Raw genomic sequence first — 25,853 nt, forward strand, 5'->3', positions numbered from 1 at the left:
CTTAGATGCCATGTGACAGTGCACCGAGATCTTTAACAGGTGATAAAGACACAACTTGGCACAATCAGCAATTATTTTTGGCACCTACAAAAGAGGTAGTGAAGCAGAAAACTCTGTCTAAGAATTAATCTGCAGTTGCACAACACAGTGCTTCATCAGCTCCAGGCTGTGATACGAAGCACAGTCAGGTATGTGGAAGTTCCTTAAATGTCAGACCATCAAAATAAATTTTTAACAATTGAGTAAAGAACAGATATTAATAAATAGATGCTGTATGTAAACACAGGTACAATTTTTCATATATTTTGTCTTTAATAAACTTAAGAATAAAATTGAATTATTAGCAAAATATCTTCAAGAAATCTTACTGTGTGCAACCCCAAATAATTTCATCCTTTTCAGCAGTACAGCTTTGGTTGCAACAGGATTCACTGACATAAGGGGATTCTATGCACCCAGTTCAGGTGTTCGGTGAAGCCCCTGCTTGAAACACAGGCATGGATGCCAAATCATGTGTACCAGTCACTCTTGTCATGACTAATTAGATATTGCCTCCATTTTCCACCTTCCACAAAAGCAAATACTCATATACATGTACAGGATATCCTGTCCATAGTGCTGTGTTGCATACATTAAAATCTGTCATCATTTCAGGAGGAATAATCAAATTACTTCCTATGGACAATAACCCTTGGCCTAGTTTTAACCAAGTAGTTTATGCTTCAGCTTCCCACTTTTAAATAAAGTGGGAAGAACGAGAATTATAATACTTTTAGTAAGAATTTAAAGAATCACAAATATACAGTAAATTGATTTTTTTAAGTAAGTGAAAAGGATACGGCATTGGTATGATTTTTTTGTGTTATGATTGAATCACACTTCACTAAAAGTAATTTCCTTTTGCGAAAACTGATCAAGTGTTATATCCTTTTTTTCTTTCTTTCTTTTTCTCCTAGTGAATAATTATTGTTTTAGGTGACCTGACAATATCCGTCTCTCAGGATAAAATCTAATAACTAATTCATACAAAGTTGTCAACTCATGCATTTATTTAAATGCAGTGATAAATCCTGGTAGCTCTGCTGCACTTGATTTTTCTTAAACATCATGTAAAAATCAAATGGCTTAACAACTGATATTCAAGAGATTAAATGTTTAAAGATATTTCTTTTTCATCTACAAGGATTTAAGTTAGCACATTTCTACCTTATTTCCAATTCACTCTTCTTTATTTTTCTCAACAAGCTATCATTTAGAATTATTTATAAATATAAAAAAACAACAACTCAAAAAATATCTCATGCAATGTTATCTAATTCCTTGGACGTGCACTTCAGTGTTTGTGTGAGGACTATAAACTGAGCCAAAAATGCAGGATAAAATCTCAGATTTCCTCATATGTGAGTCTTACCCAAATCAATTGAAATTGCTCAAGGGTAATCAAGTGTACAACTGGAGTTAATAATTTTCATTTAGCCATAATATCATTGCTTTTTGAGTGCTGGCTTCTTGCCTTGTGCATTATGGGTTTTTTTGTTATGCTTAGCTTGCTTAAAATCGTAAATTTGAATCATTTGCAACTGAATATCATAACTAGAAAATATTCACTCTTCACTCTCATCTTGACCCCAATCTCTGACTTCTGATTTTCAGGCTTCATTTGTCTTTCCAAGTAATTAGGATCGTATTTTAAATAAAATTCACAACCACCCTAAGACGCCTCCTCTCTGAACTGATCATTTCTTCATCAAATCCTTAGGAAGCACCACGGGCCTCTTCTTCCCCAATAGCCAGCTGCTGAGCATTGTTGAAGCAATTATAACCTCGACCAATTGGGCCTTCCAGAAATTCACGTCAATACCAATACTACCATTTGACAATTTAATGATGCTCTAAAAGGGGAGGGTTCAAGGTTAACTTGTCTGTCCTTGTAATCCTGTTGCCTGGAACAGAAAGTCCTGCTTGGTAGATGCTCAATAAATACTTGATAATAGAATACGTTGCAGCTGTTTGTTCAAATCTTCTCCGATTTGTTCTATCTCTACTACGCTTCACTCTCAAGACCAGTTGATACCTGCTTCCATTTCTTCCTCTTGTTTTTTCAAATCGTAAACATTTTGTGATGAGAGAAGTTAGAATTACTCTTGTTGGATAGCTTCCAATTTATGAGAAAATTTTCGCAACACAACCTCACTACTTGTACATATCTTTACCTTTTCTCTTCTCCATCTCCAGTCTCTTAAGAAAGGCCAAAATCTGAGACTGTTTTGCTATCCCATTCCATGTTTTTTTTGTGTTTTTTTTTTCATTTTTTTTTCTCTTCACTCTTAACTGCATAGAAGCAGATGGCTGTAATTTATAGGTCATCTGGTTCATCTTTCTCATTTAATCAATGACATAAACAAGACAGAGAGGAAGAGTGACATATTGAAGGTCACAGGAAAGATAATCACAAAGCTAGGATTATAAGGAATGTTCCACACACCTGTACTAGGTTCTTTTTCTTATTCCACTACTATTGTCCCTTTTCACTCTCTCATTTTTTTCTCCTCTTTTGACGAAGCATCTAATGATGTCTACAACAGGCCAGAGAAGGCTCTCTCAAAGAAGGAACATTTGAGCACATCCTCAAAGAATAAATAAGCATTTATCTAGTAGTGAAGTCAAAAAAAAACAAAAAAACAACTTATGTGAAAGCAAGCAGTCCAGAAAGTCTGGAAAGTATAAAGAACTTGCTGACCTAAAAAAGTTGACTAAAAGACTGCTAGATATTTCTTCAACAAAGTTGAGTTTATTTAGGATCAGCAGAGAATTGCAGTTTGGGGTCTGCACCTGTGGTGAGCCACGTGCAAGTCCCCTCACAGCAAGGGAAGAAGGCTTTTCCAGAGAGGAAAAGGAAATTTGGAGGGCTATAGTAAATAAGGAGTTCATGGCTTTTCATTGGCTCAGTCCTTGCCAGGAAAGAAGAGGAGTCTTTCTTTTTCTTGCTGAGCTCAGCTATGGTAGCAGGACTTGAGAGTTCCTCCTTCTGGTCTCCTAACTCTATTTAGTTGAAGTTTCTGTTTATTAATTTTTTCAAACTGATGAAGGAGTTAAGTGGGAAATAAAACAGCCAAATTTTAAAGTCCCTTTATGCCATGCTAAACAATTGACAATTTTGTTGAAAAGATTAGGAAGCCATTGAAGTATTTACAGTAAGGTGGTAACAAGATCATACTTTTGCTTAGATGCATGCCCCTGAGAGCCATGTGAAAGAAGAGTTGGAGTAGATACCGGGAAAAAACTTTGTTACTTATATGTGTAAACAAGTTACTTGGCACTACTTCAATAGGTTGTCACAATTTTAATTATCTTCAAACAAATTAAAAAACTTAAGAAATTGTTTTCTTTGCCAAAAATATTTGAACATTTTAAAGGCTTTGTTTTTCTTTTTTGAATTATGAAACTGTTTAATTATCTACAGATAATGCTACTGAAATAATTAGAACAAGATTGTGTGAAAATTTTCAACGTTTTACTTTGGTTACTTTGGAAATAATCTGGTTTCATATAGATATAATAATATGTAAATTTATTTTGAACAGTTCAAGTAAACAGACCCATCTGCTTCTTGCACATTATATAGAAAAGGTTGGCAATTTCTCTCTTGTGAGGTTACTTTGTTTTTAAGGAGTTTTTATGTGACTTTAAGGTACACTTGTGACAACAAATCCTGAATTTTTCCCCTTACTTCCTCCTTTCAATTCTTAGTCTCATAAAAAGCAAGATGTTAAGTTTTTTATATTTTTTAATGGCTGATCTCGGCTGAATTCTGCTTCCAAATAAAGAAGCAGAAAATACCCTCATCTCAGATGCCAATTTAATGTAATGTGAAAAACCAGACCTTCTCCAAACTAGCCCCTGTACTCGCCTCTAGACCTCAAATTCAGGAGTAATATCTTACTCCCAAATGTGGTTGCATATCAAAATCATTTGTAGAGCTCCTTCAACATGTAGATTTCTGGGACTCAAGAAAGCCTTAGTTAACCAGAATCTTCATGAATGAGCACAGGAATCTGTGCTTAACAAGGCAGGAGGCTACCGTGTACGTTGGGTGTGAGCTCTCCCTAGTGGGCATGGCGTGGCCATCTCCACCCAAGGTTAGCAGCACCATGGTACAGTAGGCAAGTGACTCTCGCCCATTTCCAAACCAGGTAACAAAGAGTCCTGGCTTGAAGGTTGCAACCCCTTGAGGGTTGCCCAGCCTCTATGGATTGGGGTGGCCGGCCATGGGGAGGGGAACCGATTCCCTTACTACATGAACACACACAGGTTGGGTCATGAGTTCGAGCCCAGGGAGATGTATGAGGGTTTGCTCTCACCAGGAGAGTATCCAGTGCAGTAGGAGAGGACATTAAATAGCAAATAAAAAATACCATGACAAGAGAGAGGGGAAAAAAAGAAATAAGTTTTATACTTTAGTATTTCAAATGACACTTTTTTTCACCTGCTTTTTAGACAGTGGCCCCCTCATTTTCATTTTGCAATGGATCCCACAATTTGCATAACCAACTCTGCCTGATATTGTTCATGGGTGATTTCCAACTTGATCTTTCATTAGCGCAAGTTCCTAAGATACGGCTACATGGGTTTTTTTTTTTTTTTTTTTGTGGGGAGAGGAGCAATTTTCACATAGTTATCATAGTATTAATGGGAAAATAACTTTCTACTGGTCAATTAACTAAACTACCCACTGGAGGAGGGGGGCCTATATTGTTTTTCTTTAGTGACAATTTATATAAATTGTACTTCTCTAAAATGGCTTCTTGAAAAATGCTTCTGAGCTAATATATAGCAATAAATTCTTCAAAGTTCTAGAACTTGTAAGTCATCTTTTCTTAGTGTGTGTTTCACAGAAGGGTATTGCCTTAAGAAGTGTATATTCACAAAAAGATTCTCTAGATTTTTCTTTATTCAGAGCAATCAGAGTCTTTAACACACTAATGTGCTTTATGATTCTCCAGATGGAAGCAGTTTCAGTATATCATTTCTAAGATGTACCTATTATACCCCACTTATTAACATTTTGAAACCAAGATCTATCTGAAAAGTACATGTACGTTTACTATAATATTTCCATTTTTTAAAACAAAAAATGTGTTCTTAAATCTGCAATGTATCATGATTAATTCATTTTTATTCATTTAGCATATAATTGTCAAACAGTAAAATTCACCATTTTAGCATACAATTCTGCAAATTTTGACAAATATATACAGCTGTGAAACAAACAATATAATAAGGTATAGAACAAATTATCCCATATCCCTTTGGAGTTAACCCCTCCCCCAACTCGAAGCATTAGCAACTATTGACCTACTCTCTTTCCCTCTAATTTTGCCTTTTCCAGAAATGATATGAATGGACTCATTCATTATCTGGCCTTTTCCATCTAGATTCTTTCACTTAGCATTGGAGATTCACCCACATTTGTAAAACAGTAGACACTGAAGTAAATAACTTTATGCCTGTGCATGCATATTCTTCTGCCAGGCCTTTCGTGTGGAGTTTGTGTTAATCTAGTCAGGAATTAAACTGAGTTCAGATTGTATTATTATTATGTTTGCCTTCAGTGTACCACAGGTTTCAGGTTTCTCTTTAAGTTGTATTTTGGATGAGCACTGTGTTGCCAGAGGATTTTTGTCAGTGTCTGCTCCAAACTCAGCGGCATATCCTTGCTTGGCGCTGTGCCTCCTCTCTCTAGTCCCTCTCCTCAAATTAGACTGTGGTTACTTGCTATTCACTGCTTATTGGCCTCACAGTGGGGTGCAGGGGAGAGGAAATTCCCTGTTGATCTGCTTTGACCTCAGTCTTAAGCAGCTACATAGTGTCTGGGTTTCAGGAATGAAGAATTCTCAGTGATTTTTCCTTTCCCAGCCTTTAATTGTCTAGGCCCGGGGTGTATCTATAACCCTTGCCCCCCTAGAGAGGATGCTTTTCTGTTCCCTCCTCCCAGCTGCAATGGTCTTTTACCAGTGCCACAAGATGACAGGGTTGGCTGCCTTTCCACCAGCGTGGTGGGGCTCTTGTTTCCGAGGGGAGAAGGGTAGATGGATTGAGGTAGGGCTTTCTGCAACAGCTTCTGTTCCTGTCCCCAGGAGGGATGCCAGTACCATGAGGGATGCTTTCTCAGGTCTCTTGTGTTGTCCAAATGTTTCTTATGAGCACTTGGTGATGTCCATGGGGAAGAGCCCTGAGTGGTAGTAATTCACCTTGTGAATTATATGGTTTAGCTCTTAAGGGTTCTAGATTCCATGCTAGTCCAAACTCAGACTTTAGCAACTTGTTAAAATTGTAGCTGAATTCTTCTTACCAGCTTGTATGGTACCTGGAAGAAGCTGCCCCAGTAGGCAAGTCCTCCCTTCTTTACTCTGTGGAGAGACTATTTTCATGGATTTGGAGTTATTTGGTTGCCCTGCATCCTCAGACCTTTGTTGTTATAAGGATGAGAGCAATGTTTTTAGCTTGCTAACGACTCTGAAGAAGCCAGAAGTCTTGACTGAGTTTTATAGCTAGGACATGTAGCAGTATTTGTATTTTCTTAATATTCCCACCATTTAAATAACTTTGAGAGGCTAATCTGCTGAGGAATATATTTTAGAATGTTTTACTATCTACAGTATCTTTCTATTAAAGAAAATGTTTTGGTGGCAGCTTATCCTAATAATGATTCATATACATTGTATTATAAGGGTAAAAAATAAAGTTTTTTTTTTAAACTCTATATAGAATTTTTCAATATCTCCAAGGAGAAGGTGGGGACACATTTGTTAGGAGAGCGTAATCTAAGAAAATATGGTATTTGGTAAGGAGATAGCATCCTGCTTGCTCTTACCTCCTGATAAGCTATGGCCAGGCCAGCTGCACCAGAGCCCACAGTATGGCAGGTCTCCACATGAGGAATGAGAGGTGGCTGTATGTAACTTTGGCACACAAGAATTTCCCTCTGTTGCAGTAAGGTGAACTCCTGGTTTAAGATTCCTCACAACAATCACAGCCCTGAGCCCCTAGAATTACTGGTGCATCCCCAGGATGAACAAGGAGGCAGGAGTGATCCGGCTCACTGTATTCTTGACCTTGCGTTTGTCCTCTGCACGGCTTGTCGCAGGTTTGATGGTAAACTAAGGTGATAGCTACCTTAACCCAATCAAGTCATCACCTAAGCTCATCCTCAACATTGACCCAAATCAGATCACATGCATACATATTTTGAAATATTTTTGTCACTGAATTTTAGTAGACTTTTGGGTATATTATCAGTTAAATATATATGTAAACAAAATACTGAGAGTAGCTTAATAAAATATTTAAAAATTCTAAATGTATTTTCTCTAATTTCCTTGCAGTGGTTAGGCTGATACTTAAATATTTCACTATAAAAAACCTGAGTCCCATTTTATTCCTTTTCTACATTTTTCAATACATTAGCATAAATAAAATGCTTTCAAACGTTCTGAATTCTCTTATACCTGACAGGGCTGAAAAGAAAAAAAACCTGAAAGTATAGAAATATATATTAAATATATCAAATATTTGATATCGTTAAATATATTAATTTTTAAATATGTTATTTAATATACAATTAAATATTTTCTACATTTAGTACAATAAATATATAAATGTATAAAAAATAAATGTACAAGAAAAGAAAAAAAATGTAGATATATACTGACACATGCTCAGTTTAATTCTTGTATCTTTTGTTTCTTATATAAACAAGGCTGCTTAAACTGAAACCACTAATCCATGCCAAGTAAAGTGGTCCAATATCATATTCCAGCAAAGGTTTAACAGCAGAGGTCTTTGGTGGAGGGTGAGGAGTTTATAGTGTGGTTTTGCTTGTTACCAGGATCCAGAGCAATATTTGGGTACAAATAAAGCAGAAAAATGGCTACTTTCAAGATAAGTTCATATACTATATACTGTCTTAACCTATTTATTATTTTGAGATGGTTTCCAAAATAATATGTATTTTTTGCACATGTATCTTTCCTCTTTGAGCCTTTAGATTTTAAGGAATGATTGATCTATACTCATTGTGGGCTTTTTCTTGCAGAGCACAGAGATAAACACTAAATCCCTAGGTGGCATTCTGGTTTTCAATGGTGAAATGGAGTCATAGATAAAATTCCAAGTTCCTTATAAACCACAGCAACTTCTCTCCAAACTTGGTAAGTGGAAGCATTTTTACACTTATAACTCTTGTCTGTTTAACCATCCAATAGTACACAATAGTTTGTTTTGGTTTTCCAAATTAATATGGCAGCTTCTGAGCAGAAAGCTCTAGAGGCATTTGCTTCTTGTTGTAATAAAGCCTCAAAGGGTTTTCCTTGGCTAGTATTCAAGGAAGTTGTTTCTGTTGATCACGCCTTCAGTACAAGCCTAAGGAGTGATTATTCATTCACACAAACAAAAATTACTCAAGTAGATATAAATGACAACAATGAGTGCTAGGAAGAAAATTGTGAAAGATAGCAGTAGAAACAGAGGGCCATCTATTATGCACAATTTTTCATCCTCATCTGTTTGAATAGTTGATATGTGATAGGCATTGATCTAGTTGTAATAATGTCCATTGTGTCCTTTTAGCATCACAAAATTCCTTTGAGTAACTATTGTTGCCATTTTATGGCTGAGCCATGTGAAGTTTGAAGAGAGAAAACTATTTGCTTAAGTACACACAACTATTAATTGACATTACTGAAAGTTTTTTCAGCTTCTCTGAATCTGAACCACAATCCTATTTGAGGTCATTTGAGGAAAGCTCTCACACCAGACAGAAAAACAAATGTGTCTTTAAGTCAAAATAGGCATGAGGTGTTGTTTCTCTAACTTTATTTTCATACAACCAAAATATTTATTGTGATATTTGCCCTGTCCATCAGCTATATAAGACAATACAGAGATAATTCTTTAGCTGTTTATGAATATATCAAAAAACTTTATAAAACCTTCCAGGACCCAAATTCTGTAATGAAAACTATAACTAGCATACATTTACTTGAACAAAATGAAATTATAGAAGATATGTAATAGATTTTTGTCATCCATCTTTGTATCCTCATCACAAAGCCTTGGTGATAATCCTTACTCAGTGTGAATCAGAAAGTAATTTATTTCCAGTTGTAGCCTCTTCTGACTTGTCTGTGCCAAGATCTCCCATTTTTGCTTCAAGTCCTATAGAACTTACTACTGGTAGTTCTTACTCTTTGCTTATTAATCCTGGTTTTGATTCTCTGACTATATAAATGGAGCATGCTGGTATGTTTTCCTTCTGGGATAGTAGTATTTCTTCCCTTTTTGACTTCTGGATCTGAACCTCATTCAAAGACCATCTATGGGTTGCTACATAGAGGAGAGAGGTTTTACTTCTTTGGGGGAAGGAGTCACTTTTTGAAAGTGAATTTCCAATTGCTGAGCACCATGTCATGTTGTAAGTAACCCTGTATACACCCTGGAAATAATTTCTAAGGAAGTTATCACTCATGCCCTAGAGTATGTGGCTTACAAATTTTACATAGTTTTGTCTTCTAATAAGGTCAGTGTCAAGGGAACAGTCTCAATCCCAATAATATTTTCCCAATAATTGTACAGTTTATTTTTATAATCTTGATAAGATGAAAAGACCACAGACTGCAATTACAGAAAAATATTTCTACTATTAATTCACATATCTTGCAAGATTACAAGATTGTGTCTTTTCACAGATAGTATCTTACAGGTTTGAGTCTGCTGTTTCTTTTTCATATATTCTGAACTTTAGCTAATGTGTAAATACTAACTATGAAATCCTTGGGGCTAGAACTTGGGATTTTACTATTTCATGCCTAAAATGAAAATGCATTTATTGGAGTTCTACAAATAAAATGAAATATTTTAACAACCAACAAACAAAAAGTTGGACGTTATTTTTCATTGAAGCTGTCTTGTGAAAGAACTTCCTAATGGCAAAGATGATAAAGCTACAAAGGGAGATCACGTAGTCTCTGTAATTAAAAACAGGTGATGCATCTGTCTTGTAGTGTTCTTTGTTTCTAAGCAAGTAGATGGCTTGATTATATAATTGCTTTTGGTCCTTAAAAGTATATACTCTATGATTTGGTTTATATCACAGCCTCTGTCAGTTTAAGCTTTTTAAAAAATGTTCTACTAAATCTGCTTCTTTCCATTTGCCTTAATTTTTATATTGGGTTTACAGAAATACCAATGATCTAATCTTTAATAATGCACAAAGGTTCATGAGTAATGCATTATGTCAAATTAACACAAAAAAGTCTAATACTATTTATTCCTCCCCATAGTTCATTTTAATTAAAAATGTATTCCTAAATACTTCCTTGATTAGGGACTAATGCTCTATTAATTTGAAACACATCTACTGAGAACAGAGTAGATTCAGAAAGAGGAACTGACATTACATGAAACATAACTTATCATCCTGAAGAATACATTATGCCACTGTTCACAATGCATGCAGGTTTTCCATTATGCATTAAAATGCACAATATGAGCATAATGACAGATTTGGGGAAAAGGCTGTAGGAAAGGAAACTCATGAGGGATACTGTACAGGTATGTGTGCTAATAGTAGAAAAACATTTACAGTTTTCAATACCAAGAGAAAGATAAGCATGATGGATGAATAGATGTTCCACAGAAATATTTCCTAAAATGTAGTCATTGATTTCTTAGACTAAAAAATTACGCTAACTTATCAGTGACTCTCTTAAAACTTAAGTTGTATATTAAACAGTTAAAACTTTGAAAAAACATTTAAAAAAGAAACCTATAAAACCCAATTTCATCCACCAGGTGTTTGCAATCAAACCAAAGAGGCAAACATCAACACTCAACAAAGTTAAGACATCTAAAAATAAGCATTTTCAAACAGGAAATAAAAAAAAAATAGTTACTAAGAACTTGAAGTAAAGAGATAGGTTTTAAGCTAGAATATGAAATTCAATGAAAACTTTCTATTAAGTGAGAAGAGGAACTAAGCTATTCTACTTATAGCATAATGTCCAAATCACATTAAGAATTCAACAGGTTTGTGAGTGAGTAAAGAAATGAAAAGACATTTCATGGAAGTTATGCTTTGTAAAATGAAAATAAAGAGTTTGAATATTGACGGATATAGGCCAGATAATGTGGGGAATCAGTAACTGAGAAATCAGTGATAACTGGTGATATTGGACTTTAATATCAGACTGAATATCATAATAATCATACTAAAACTGGTATACTACTATCATACTTTCTAGTTTTTTTTACTTTTTCCGAAGTTTTAAGTGTTTAATAAATCTTAAGGGAATCACTGATAAACTGATGTAAGCTGCTTTTTTTGTGGGCAGCATATAGTTGGGCCTGCCTTCTTCTATTGAAGTATAGTTGCTTTACAATATTATATGTTACATGTATGCAATATATGATTCACAATTTTTAAAGTTTATACTCCCTTTGTAGTTATTATAAAATATTGGCTATATTGTACAATAATCTTTGTAGCTTGTACCTCTTAATAGTTTGTACCTCTTAATCCCTTACTCCTTTCTTGCCCCTCTCCCCTTCCCTTTCCTCACTGGTAAGCAGTAGTTTGTTCTCTATATCTGTGAGTCTGCTTCTTTTTTGTTATATTGACTTGTTTGTTGTATTCTTTAGATTCAACATATAAGTAGTATCATAAAGTATTTTTCTTTCTTTGTCAAATTTATTTCTCTTAGCATAATACCCTCCAAGTCCATCCATGTTGCTGCAAAGGGCAAAATTTCATTCTTTTTTATGGCTGAGTAGTATTCCATTGTAAGTGTGTGTGTGCGTGTGTGTACATGTATATATATCTATATATATCTATATATCTATCTATGTATATAGATATGTATACCACATCTTCTTTATCTGTTCATGGGCAATTATGTTGCTTCCATATCTTGGCAGTTGTAAATAATGTTGCTATGAACAATGGGGTGCATGTATATTTTCGAATTAGTGTTTTTGTTTTTTCTCAGATATATACCCAGAAGTGGAACTGCTGGATCATATGGTGGTTCTATCTTTAGTGTTTTGAAAAATCTCCATACTGTTTTCCACAGTACCAATTTACATTCCCACCAACAGTGTATAATGGTCCCCTTTTCTCAACATCCTCGCCAACGTTTGTTATTTGAGTTCTTTTTGATGACAGCCATTCTGACAGGTATGGGGTGATATATCATTGTTTTGATTTGCATTTCCCTGATGATTAGAAGTGTTGAGCATCTTTTCATGTGCCTGTTGGGCATCTGCATTTCCTGTTTGGAGAAATGTCTATTCAGTTCTTCTGCCCATTTTTTAACTGGGTTATTTGGTTTTCTTGATGTGGAGTTGTGCTAGCTGTGATATGACTAATAAGGGGTTAATTGCCTTTTTTTAAATCCATTCTGGCAATCTTCATCTCTTAATTGTGTTTACACTGTTTAAATTTAATGCGATTTTTGATATGACTAGATTTATATCTACAATCCTAAACTTTGTTTTCTACTTGGTTCACTTTTTTCTTTGTTCCTTTTGTTCACTTATATGTGATTAAATTTATTTCATGATTTCATGCTATCTCTAATAACAGCCAATTTCTATAACTATTATTTTATTTTTATTTTCCCTTGTGTTTACAGTATTTATCTTTCATTACAGTCTAACTTCAAATAATATTAAATCATATCAATTATAAAATGAAGGAACACACAATGTATTTCTAATTCCTTTCTGTCAAATTTTATACTGTTGCAGTCATGCGTTTTACTTTCACATACTCTGTAAACACACATTGCTACCATTTTTGCATTAGACACTCAATTATTCTTAGAGTTATTTAAAATTCCCTGTGTCTATTTTTCCTAAGGTTTCTATACTGTAGCAGTCTTTTCCATTCAGCCTTGAACACTTACCTAAAAATTTTACCGGTATTCTTACATTCCTATATGACAGCCAGAATCTCTTTCTTAAATTCTATCAAAGGTGAGCCAAACCTCACTCCCCATCTCCTCTTGGAGAAGTTTGTCTTTCCTTAGATTTCAGACTGCTTATTTACTCTGCATCCTGTCTCTGATGGGTTATGAAAAGTTATGGTCTTATAGTTTCTTCATTTTTTTCTTGTTGTTAGATTGGTAGCAATGCTCTTTTCTTTTCTACATTATACATGGAAGCAGACCACCTACAACTGAAATTTAAGAAAGAAGAGTTGCCAAGGTAAAAGGTATTAATTTTGAACTTATTGCTTGGTGCATTAGGCATACACTGTAGAAGAAATGAGTTAATTTGTTACCCGAAGTTATATTTTACGGAATATTCGATTTTAAACCGAATGCTATATGGTTTTGTCATTTAATTATCTGTGTTCTATAACTTGAATAGGTCATTCAAATGATGGAAATTACTGAAGTGAATTGTCAGTATGGTATAAATATATAGACAGCAAATCCATTTCAAATGTTTATACAGCAAATAATTATCAAGCCCACTATTGAAATTTAGGATGTTCATGTAATAAAGACTGTTCACACCCCTTCTCTGGATGTACCTAGAATTTCTGCTTAGAGATTATATTAACAGCAAAAGAATGATAAAAAAAGATGTTTTTTAAGTCATGGATATAAAATACAGAATGGAATATTTGCTGATATTTGTGACATATTGTGAAGAAAAGATATTGAGACATCTGGGTATCATTTACAGAAAGAAAATAATCTGTCTTATATATTAAAAAGTGAATGCTAGAGACAGAGCAATAATGTATGAGAAATAAATATTTTCAAAGAAATAAGGATTAATATTAGTACCTAAGAGCCAACATAAAGGCACAGTGTGTCAATTTTGGAGCAGTAGTTGAAAATGAAAGGCACATTGAGCAATTCATTATCAGGTGTGTACTAGGGTTCTAGTTAGCTCTAAAAAGGCTGGAGCAGTCTATTAACTCTCAACTTTTGAAATAGACCCGCAAAAATTTCCTTCCAGAACATGATTCCACATTGAGAAAAAATTCATGAAAATAAAATTTTTAAAAAGTAGAACAGAGAATATAGAAGGAAAGAAAGAGACTTTCTGACTTCTCTGGTGGCACAGTGGTTAAGAATCTGCCTGCCAATGCAGGACATGTGTTCGAGCCCTGGTCCGGGAAGATCCCACATGCCACGGAGCAACTAAGCTTGTGCGCCACAACTACTGAGCCTGTGCTCTAGAGCCTGCGAGCCACAACTACCGAGCCTGCGAGCCACAACTACTGAAGCCCGCACATGTAGAGCCCGTGCTCCGCAACAAGAGAAGCCACTGCAATGAGAAGCCCGCACACCGTAACGAAGAGTGGCCCCCACTTGCGGCAACTAGAGAAAGCCCGCACACAGCAACAAAGACCCAACACAGCCAAAAATAAACAAGTAAATTAATTAATTAAAAAATAAAATAGTATTATTATTTAAAAAAAAACAACAAAGAAAAGAGACTTTCAAGAGGAAAGTAAGGGAGCAGACCAAAGCAGGAAAAACTCAGAAATCAAATCATCGTATTTTTGAAAACTGCATAAAAACAACAGGGAGCACCTCTTTTAGGCAATAAAAGCTACCCTGAACTAACCTCCTTTTAAATATCCAGAAAACCTGATTTCACATAAGAGTGAGCAATAGGAAAGCGTTATGGCCCAAACCCCATAAAAAGTTATTATAAGGAAAAAGAGAGTAAGTAGCAAAATAGTATACCTGCAGAAAATAAAAGTACACCAGAAAGATATGAGTAGAAAACTGATCAAAACTATGTTTAAATCAATCGTTTCTCCATGATACTGTAGGAAAAAAAATCTTACTTTTGAGGTGAACAATTTTATTATCTTGCGAACTCATAAGTTAAGGGAAAATATTTGTGTTGTCTCTACTAGATGAACTGTACCTCAGGATGACAAACTATTGGAAGGAGGAAAAAAATCTCTTTTTAGAAGAATTCCAACTAATAATTGAAAGGAAATGATAAACTTAAAATATCATCATTTTTTCAGCTCAATCTAAATACATGGATCTAGGCACTAAGCAGCAACAGATGCTAACATCATAAAAAGTGAGACAACCAGATACAAAACGCCTCTCGATGAAAGAACACAACATCATCTAGAGTTGCTAAAGTGATCAAATCTAAGTGGCTTTAATTCTGGATCCATTTGCAGGAAATACAGAGGGGCAGAAGTATGCAATCATCAAATAGCCTGGGTTCTTCAACAAATTAACTGTAAGGAAAAGAAAGAAATAGATGAGGATTTGTAGAATAATGGAGACTCCACAAAGTAAATAATAAAAAGGGGTGAACTAAATTTATGCAATTAGCTATGCATATTCGGGTCATTAACCTATGAGGAAATATAAGTGATAAATATGAATTTCAGAAGATTGAATAATGTGTAGGGGAAAAGGTAGTGGGATTAAGAAGGTGCACATGGGAGACTCTTTAGGATCTACACTAAGCAAATAGCCACATTACAGACACACCATTACTAAAACAGGGAGGAGGAGGCAGGCTCAGAGAGGAGATTCCAGTATATTACAAACAACTCAAGTCTGTAGCAACTTTATAATGTAGTAGTTTAGTGACTGGACTACAGAGCCAGACTGCTGTCTGGGTTCAAATCCCAGGTACACTCTGGCAGCAGGGCTTTGGACTGGTTTCCTCATCTTTAAAATGGACATAGCTTCCCTCACAAGTTAGCCATAAGGATTAAAATAAATATTGTGAAAAAAATTAGTTTTACATTTTGTAAATGAGATATTCATTGAATCCTTGTGGTATTATTCAGAAGCGAACACGTACATTTTTTAAATGTCATTCCAGCAAGGGTCTCAAGATTTCACCTAGGTTAGACTCTGAAAGTAAGATTTAAGTCTTATGAGTTGAAATTTGAAATGTAAAATATAAAACTTCAACTGAAGTCCTCATTGATTGAACTAAATTCATAAAGCATAATGTGTCTTTCAGGTGAGGTAGCAAATATTTTTTAAATACTACTGATTTATTTAAGCTCTATCAGTTTCATTACTAATTTTTGTTCAATATCCTTATTGCCAGTCCCCTTTCTCTTTCTCTCATTCTCTTGCTCTCTCTCCATGTCACTTACTTGAAAAGTTTTCAAGAAATGTTTTAGGAAAGGCAAGCTATTGTGCTGACTGCTATGATTAGTTGAGTCAAATAAGTATGCACTATTTTGGAATTGTATAGAATATTATTCTAAAAGTTATACTGAATAAATGGCCAAACTCAATTAAACTGATTCTCTTATAGATGAAATTAAACTTTGCATAGTCCTTTTCAGATTAAATTTAGGAATAATTTGTATATAAAACTTGTAGAAAATTGGCACATGTTTGGTTATAGTTTTATTTAATGGTTCATTCCTTTCAAATAGTAGTTCCAAAATAGATTTCATATTTATGGTAAATATTCTTTGAGATTCCAACATTTAAAGTTAATATATTTTACCTTATTATCTTTGAAAATATTAATTACATCCTGGTCTCCCGAAAATTAAGGGCTTAGCTACTATTTTCATATTTTTTAAATTACTTTGTGAAGATAAATTTTTTTTTTTTTGCAGTACGTGGGACTCTCACTGTTGTGGCCTCTCCCGTTGCGGAGCACAGGCACCGGACGCGCAGGCTCAGCGGCCATGGCTCACGGGCCTAGTCGCTCCGCGGCATGTGGGATCTTCCCAGACTGGGGCACGAACCCATGTCCCCTGCATCGGCAGGTGGATTCTCAACCACTGCGCCACCAGGAAAGCCCTAGATAAAATTTTTAATGTAAAAAAACTTTGGTGTTTTTAGTGTTTTGCCATAATTCCTTTGCTCTGGTCACAAATGGTTAAAATATGCATCATCATAAAGAACTATTTCTTCAAAATTTTATCCTCTTTAAAACATATTTTTTCTGATTACAAAAGTCATAAAAAGTTATTTAAATTCATACTTTACAGAAATCTATACTGTACAGACACTGTCTCCTATAAATCCCCAGAGATGTTACTGTAAACATATTGCTCAAATGTGTCTTTTGTGTACCAAGTCATACACATATGTGTATATACAGCTTAAGTGTAATCATACTATTCATAGTTCATCTACTTTTGTAGATCAAGGAGAGATTGTCTCATGTAGAAGATGTATATGTGCAGACATATGTAATGCAGCTTTTAACACTTGATAAAGAAGTTTGAAACAAAAGTTAAGTAAAAATTTTGAGAGAAGCCAATACCTGTAAAACACTTATTCACACTGGCCAATAGCATATTTAAAGAACCATTTGAATGAATGTCTAATGTCTCATATTTTTAAAAGGTTATCATTTGGAGCTATTAATAAGATCCAGTCCCTACATAACACTGTAGACAAGAGCAAGCCTAGTAACCTCAGAACACTCATGTCCATATTGATGGGTGAAAGAGAAACTTTTGTCTTATTAAGTCACTGTTTTCAGATCTCTTTTTCATAGCAGCTTAGCATGTAATTTAATACCAGAACCCCTAAACGCTAAAACTGCTCTATAAATACACTGAGACATTTTATGCCATTTCTTTATAGACAGAAAGTTATGAAAACTTAGATATTGGAATATAGTTATTCATTCAAATTATTAATTTATTCAATAAATATTTCTCTAGCAACTACTATGGGCTGAGCACTATGTAGCCACAAGAGACACAGCACTGAGCAAAGACACTAAGTTCTGCTCTCAGATACGAATATTTTGGAAACAGACACCCATCAAAAATAGCAAATAAAAGTCTAAAAATTACTGATGTGATAATTGTTTCAATGGTAGGTACCTGGTAATACTGAGAAAATAAAAAAGATTAGTCTCAATCACAAATATTTACTACCTAATAACTGCATAAAATAAATAGTAATAATGCAAAACACCTGCCCTCCATTACCCCAGAGTCTTTGAAGGGAAATAAGGAGTAAAAATATAATCACTAAGCAAGGCAGTATGTTGGTACCACATAAGCACTAAGAGATGAATGGGCGTATTATAGGCATGACTAAACCTGCCAAATGGTTTTCTAATGTAATGACAGATGTAATGCAAAACAATACACTGCTTCACAATGTGTGTACCTCCTAATAGAAAACATCTACATCTGAGCTATGAGAAAAATACACTGACGTTGTATCAAGCTACACATATTCATTTTTTTCACATAAGCATTGATTACAAGTCTTCCTGACTAGTGGTTTCAATCATGATTTGAAATGATTTGATTTAAATTATATCTTTCCTGGAGGAGATTTGTCCAAACACATAGAGCAAATCTTCCCCTAAAGTCTTCCAGGTTTTAAATCAATCAGTAAATGGAATTTTAACAGAGGTAACCATATAACTTACATTTCCAAAGTCTGACTTAACTATTGTGAAGAAATTGCTGAATACTCAGGATGAGTTCAACCAAAGCTTGTCTGAGTTCATTCCCAGATTTGTTAATCATTGGGGGAAAATCTTACTGTGAATATAGAATGCACTGGAAAACAAAGGAAGACTTGCTCAACCTTCACTAGGAATGATGGTACAGAGAGCTAACTTGACTTTTGATCCAAGGTTAGGGTTTGAACTTCAGGATATGGTAAACTTGTATTAGTGGCATGTAAACCCTTGTCCTAACCTCCAGAGAACTGGAGAGCTGGAATCTAACAAAATTCTGGAAAATAAATAATATATATAATTGTGTGTGTGTATATATATATATATATAAAATATGTATCATATATATGATTTAGCAGTTTCAAGAGTGGTTTTGCAGATACTTAGTGTTGAAAAGTTGGTTAAATTAAGACTTCTCAATTTTCAACGCTCATGGTATTAAACGATGATGCTATAGACTGAATGTTTATGTCTCCCCAGAATTCTTATGTTGAAACCTAATCCCCAATGTGCATCCCCAAATACCATGTATTTGGAGGTGGGTCCTTTGGAAGGTGATTAGGTTGTAAGGATGGAGCCCTCATGAAGAAGACTAATGCTCTTATAAAAAGAGACCTTGGAGAGCTCCCTGGCCCCTTCACCCATGTGAGGACACAACAAGAAGACAGCCATCCATAAACAAGGAAGCAGGACCCCGACAGACCTTGATCTTGGTCTTTTCAGTCTCCAAAACTGTGAGACATAAATGTTGTTCCAGTCACCCAGCCTATGGTATTTTTGTTACAGCAACCATAAGGGACTAAGGTACATGAGACGAGTGAGAATGCCTGTTTTTTTTTAATCAGCCTCTGATTCTCAAAGTAGTCTTTGTGGCATACCTTTATGCAAATTTTCATTCATCCACATAAAGGATAATTGAAGAATGTGCATTTTCCAAGCACACTTGGGAATTTCTGAAGCACATTCTTGCCACGAATTTACATTAATAAATTTAATTTTAAAAAGTAAAAGGTAAAAATTATCATATATGCCAAGATTGTGCCTACATTGTAGATATACGGTTAAATCACATACAGCTTTAGGTTGGATTTTATTCCCTTTTCTAGGTAGACCTTTGAGATCTTGGTGTGCATATCTAGCAGCCCATATTTTCTACATGCACTGATTGTTGGAAAGAGCCAATAATTCCCCCTCAAGTCTGACTTGGTCAAATCACCATATCTTACTGCCACTAGGGCTAATCTCTTCTAGTCTTTCACACATATTAGCAAGCCCTCACTTTTATATCAAGGAGAGCAACTTAATGTTGTTGGTAGTTCCTATATTGTCTCTCTCCTTGTTTCCTCACTTTTTCAGTTTGTGGAGAATAACTTCCTTAGGGGCCCCTACGACCATGAGCTATTCCCACATGGTAAATACCTTTGTCACTGTCTAGCCATATATGTATATATTATTGGCTCACTTAATTCTATTACTAGATTCATTCATTTTGTTGGCTCAAGTTTAATTCCTTGTTCTTTTACTTATCTTTGGAAATTCTCAATCTCCCTATGATTAAAAAGAAAGAAAAAAAGTGAGTTATCTGATTTCTAATTTGGAACAGATAAACAGTTCTTCTGGACTGCTGTATGAAATAAAACAAAACACCACCACAGAAACCTCTCTCTACATGTTGTGGTTTAGTCCAAAAAGACATGGGAACCAGTGCTCTTCCTAGTCAATTAAAATTTAGTGCTTGAATATGTCATGATTTGTTCTCTAAACTTGATGGATTAACTTGAGAGATGTCAAAAGTAGCTGCCAAGTTTAGGGAGGAAAACAAGATAAGATCGATCTATATCTATAGATCTCTCAACATGTCTGGTTTTTATCACTTGCGTTGCCAAACAATTGTATATTCTAGAATGATCTCAGGGAGTAAAAGAATGAAAAGATATATTCTACATCTTTTTGCCAACACTGTTATATATTGGATTATCTGAGCTTTAAAATTATGACAGGACATGAATAATGACAAGTATAACTACAATGTCAGAAACCTGTATTATATAGTCCAGGTGAATTATCATAGAACTTTGGAATTTTAGTACTTCAGAGAACTTTAGAGACAATATAACTGTTTACCTTTCAATATTTTTCCAACATTTATTTTAGCCTACCAATCAATTGAAATACATCTTTTGTATAGACAACGTTAAGAGTGAAACATTCTTACATTTCATTTCTTTAAGGTGAACAATTGCTAGTTTACATCTTAAGGATGACTGAAATGCTTCAAGTAGACTTTATATTCTATAGCTATAAATGGCAAATTACTCAGATTTGAAGCTGCTCCCAGAACATTCTATGGTACTGTTAGCGGACATGACTTTTTAGGAAGCAAGACCCTTCTGTTACTTACTGTAACTTCAAAATTCATATTAGTGCTAAACATTCTAACTATATTGGAAATTTAAGAAAAAAAATCTCTCGGTGTAGGTTAAAATATCAACTCTTCATCAACCAAACAAGCTAGATTCTAGCACATTCTTCTGGTGCTGAGCAACAATTTCATAATAGATTATTCATTGCACCTCTTTAGACTTTAATTCAGTAAATTTTCACTCCATTAATACCTCCATATTTTTATCTATTTGCTCTCTTCCATTTTATCAGTAAGCATACATGTTGGAAGGAATAATAATATGTCATGAATAGACTTTTTGAGCATAATTAATTAATGAGCACAAATAAACAATTTAAATATTGCCCAGTCCTACATAGTTTTAATAAAAATTATTTTGTGAGGTGTTCTTCATCAATGTCATAAGTAACCTTCATCAAATCACACAGTCTTTGCTTTGCCACATTTCATCTAACTGAATTAGCTTCTATAAGTCTAGCTACCTTCACTGCAAGGTGTCATAGGCACAGCTATATTTGAAAAGGAGTGCAGTTTCACAACTACCACCTTGGCAGACAGAATGATGAACATAATTTTTTCATGCATACTTTCCCTCTGAATGCCCAGTGGAAACTTAAATTCAAAATGGTTCCAAAATCTGAAAACATATTTCATATTTAAATATATTACATTGATGCTATACTTTCAAGAAGTAGAAATTAACACAAATATACACACTACTATATATAAAATAGATAATCAACAAAGACCTACTGTATAGTACAGGGAGTTCTACTCAATATTCTGTAATAATCTATATGGAAAAAGAATCTGAAAAAGAATGGATATATGTATAATTGAATCACTTTGCTGTACACAGGAAACTAGCACAACATTGTAAATCAACTATACTCCATTATAAAATAAATATTAAATTAGGGCTTCCCTGGTGGCGCAGTGGTTGAGAATCTGCCTGCCAATGCAGGGGACACGGGTTCAAGCCCTGGTCTGGGAAGATCCCACATGCCATGGAGCAATTGGGCCCGTGAGCCACAGCTACTGAGCCTGCGCGTCTGGAGCCTGTGCTCCACAACGAGAGGCCCGCACACCGCAATGAAGACTGGCCGCCCCTCTCAGCAACTAGAGAAAGCCCTTGCACAGAAACGAAGACCCAACACAGCCAAATAAATAAATAAATAAATTTTTAAAAAAAGAAAAAAAAGTTTTTAAAGAAATTAACACAAATCTAAAGTCTCTATAATCCTTTTTAGCAAGGTATATTTTAGTTTTTGACAATTTTTTTGTCTAATTATAAACTTGATTGAAATTTTTGTTGTTTAAGGGAATACTGTTTTATAATACATAAAATTTAAAAATTTAAGCAGAATATTTGATTCTTATTATTATTATGGCATATTGTGAATAATGACAAATGTAACTACACTGCCAGAAAATTTTGATTCTGTAGCTCATTTATTTAATAGAAGTCAAATTTGAGAAATTAAAATTATAGCAAGACAATAAGTTTCTATGTTCACTTCCAACTCTAAAAATTGTCATGCTGTAGTATCAAATAACTCTTTTTAAAGTGGGAGTACTCAAATGTGAAACAACTAGGGTTTTCTTTCTTCTGGCAAAATAAATTAATACATTGTGAGCACATACTATGAGTGCTGTTTCCACATCACCTCTACCACTCCATTCTTCCACCTCTTCCCTTAAAAGGACAGAAAAAAAGACAAAAAACTACAGTGAAAACTAGGTAAACTGTGTCAAATGTAACTCTTCTTTTATGTGACAAAGAGATTGTTTTGTCAGAGAAGCTGAGGCTTACTAAGTTCAAGCACCTGTTACCATGCCGCAGAGAACACCTTATTTCATTTTTACTTTCAAACCCTGTTTAACAAATCTGGCTTCCAGCTCTGTTCATTTTTTTTCTCCCTTTAGGGTGAAAAAATGTATCTCTTACTTTAACCAGGCTGTGATCACAAGTTGCTTTTCAGCAACCTGTCTTCCCTTGATATACATCTTTATGAGAGAACTATTATTGTAACTGTGGTTTCAGTCATCTTCCCTCTTGAGTGAGTGTCTGTATAAATCAACAGTTTTAACTAATTATATGGAAAAAGGGATATTACCAATTTCCACACTAGCCTAAACAGATATTATATCTTGCCAAGCTACCCTGCTGTGGTTGTAGTTACTTTTAATATTCAAATACATACATTTGTAAATAAATGGCATAGACACACTACAAACATGAAAATAAATATGAAAATATTGATTTTATAAATATATGCAAATTTTATAGAATCATTTCAGGACAATTTTATCTTCTCCAAATTAAATATTCTAAAGATCAGGAAACATTAGCTATTAAGTTTTGGTTATTTATGTAGTATTCTTTTTTTTTTGCGGTACGTGGGCCTCTTACTGTCGTGGCCTCTCCCATTGCGGAGCACAGGCTCTGGACGCGCAGGCTCAGAGGCCATGGCTCACGGGCCCAGCCGCTCCGCGGCATGTGGGATCTTCCCGGACCGGGGCACGAAACTGTGGGATCTTCCCGGACCGGGGCACGAACCCGTATCCCCTGCATCGGCAGGCAGACTCTCAACCACTGTGCCACCAGGGAAGCCCTATGTAGTATTCTTTCTCTGCTACTTATGACTGAATTTTCTAGAAGAAAATAACTATCTACATATATCAAATATTCACTATTCTTTTAAGAGCTAATGTTCCTCCATCTCTTTGTGAAAGAATTTTTAGATGAAATTTTAGATGAAGAATATTTTGGTATTTGTTTCCATATACGCTTTGAGGGAAAGTCAAAGAAAATTAAGCCTACACTATTTATTTCTTTGCTGCTAACAGAAGTTTCGACAACTTCAAGTATAGTTATATTCCACTCATTGAATAAAAGTTTTAAAAAAGCTTTCATGGAGATCAAATATTTCTCTGTCTCGATATATTTGTTTATGTAAAAAACAAAACTTCTGGCAATCTGGACATATTTAGGATTTTTTCTTTTCCTTTAAGTTGAAAAACACATGATAAACATTTGTTGTAAATCATAAGCTTACCTTTCATTCTTGGTTTTGATCCAGCAAGTGTTCTCCATCACAGACTGTTCATCTGGCATATTTAACTGATGACTCTGGAGATAAAGCTGAAAGAAGATGATTTAACAATTCCTTTTATGTTCTAGTGGCAGGTTAAGTACCCGTATTTTACATTTATTTCAAATCTTTTTCTTTTCTGTGTAAGTGCCTCTAAGTTTTCCTTCCTTTGCATACGGAAAAAGATCCTTTTACAAAGAATTATTTCCTTTTTATTTTTATTTTCCAGAGTAGCCTTTAATCTCTTTAAGAGCTCTGCTTTCTTTTTAAAAAAATTTAAAGGACGCTCCAATTAGCACCTATTTAAGAAACAAGCTCTATTAAATTCTTAGTATATGCTAAGCTCTAAGCATAAAAAGATTACTGAAATTGATCTTTACATAAAGAAGTCTTGATATATCGACATATTGGCAATGAAAAGCAAAGCAATAATTCCATTCAAGGTAGATCATGCTGTAAAAGAAAAAAAAACTGGTTTGGAATCTCACAGACCCAGTTAAAAATCAAGGCTCATTCACTATCAAAGCGTATGACTTTGGTCAAGTTCCTTATTCTCTCTGAATCATTACAGTATAATCTTTAAAATAGCTTCCCATAGAGAAAAGAGAGTACAAGGATCCTTAGCTGTAGGTAGTGCTTTGTCCATTATGTATAATTCTCAGGCATATTCAAAAAATACCACTCTACAGAAGGAAAAAATAGTTTAGAAATCTGCATTTCTAAAGGAAAGTGTGAGAGAATGGAAGACACCTGCAAGAGTGATGAATAGAATAAAACAGAACAATGTGCACTTCTACTTTCAGCCCAAATGGAGTCACCCCATTTCTCCAAGATTATCCCACCTACAACTAAAAATCTCCTGGATATAACACAACAAACAAGTATAAGATTCTGAAAGGTAGAAACAAGAATGTGGACTGCCTAGGGACCTTGGGACTTGAGGAATAACACAATGGTGGGCCCCTTGGGTTTCCTTATTGCCGCCCATGTATCCTAGGCAGAGTGTTGCAAAAGATTCTAGTCCAGAACCTACAATAGGCAAAGACAAACAAGGAAACAAACAAACAAAACCCCTGAGGGAAGGCTATTCCCTAAAGGGACTTAACAGAACAGAAAAACAATTTTGGAAATACTCACCCTATTACAGCCAAATACCAACACAACCCCTCTCCTGTATGGTTTCAGTGAGGCTGAGCTAGGGGCTGATCTTCCATCCCACCCCTTTTCTATCAAAACACTTGGCAGCACACTGACCCCCCCCCGACCCCCACCCCCACCCCGCCACCAGCCAGTGGTGTTAGCTGGAACAAACAAAGAGCTAATCTTCCACCCACCACTTGGTGGAAGGAAGTACTGCCTCGATTCGCCTGCCAGCTGGTGTTGACAAACCAAGTAGGAAGCTGATCTTCCTTTCCCCACGCATTCATTTTTTTCCCCTATAGAACTAAAATAATAGACCAGAGACTGAATACTTTTTTTTTTCACTACTTTTACACTGCCTGTCACCATTTAATTTTTTTTAAATCCATTTCTTCTGCTTTCATCACAGTTTTTATACTATGTTCTGGTATTTGCAACAATCTTGTTATATTTTCTAAAATGTTAATTTAGTCCTTCTGCCAGACACCTTCTTAATTCTTTCTATTCCATAAAAAATCTTCCCTAAGGAAAGTGAAGTGCAGTGATAATTTCCACTTAAACACTCTTCCAAAATACTGATTACAAATTATTTGCATATTTATAATAATTTTTGCTTTGTTTACTGCATTTTAGAAATGGTTGTATATTTGTATCTGCGTTTATGTTTATAAAAATGTTAATATCAGAATTAAGTTTATAGGCATAAATAACAATAATATATCAAAGTAACATTGAGAACTTAAAAATTAATA

The 25,853-nt window shown here is 34.8% G+C and overlaps 1 long non-coding RNA gene across 1 annotated transcript; it reads right to left on the reverse strand.

The window, feature by feature from the left end:
- Positions 1-25,199, reverse strand: LOC137224534 (uncharacterized). Its single transcript, XR_010943373.1, has 3 exons — positions 25,099-25,199; positions 23,926-24,011; positions 1-84 (listed from the first exon to the last, which is right to left on the reverse strand). It is a non-coding gene; the product is annotated as an uncharacterized lncRNA (long non-coding RNA).
- Between the last annotated feature and the right edge of the window lie 654 nt (positions 25,200-25,853).

This window comes from Pseudorca crassidens, chromosome 5 (assembly GCF_039906515.1).
Source record: "Pseudorca crassidens isolate mPseCra1 chromosome 5, mPseCra1.hap1, whole genome shotgun sequence".
Taxonomy (NCBI): Eukaryota; Metazoa; Chordata; class Mammalia; order Artiodactyla; family Delphinidae; genus Pseudorca; species Pseudorca crassidens.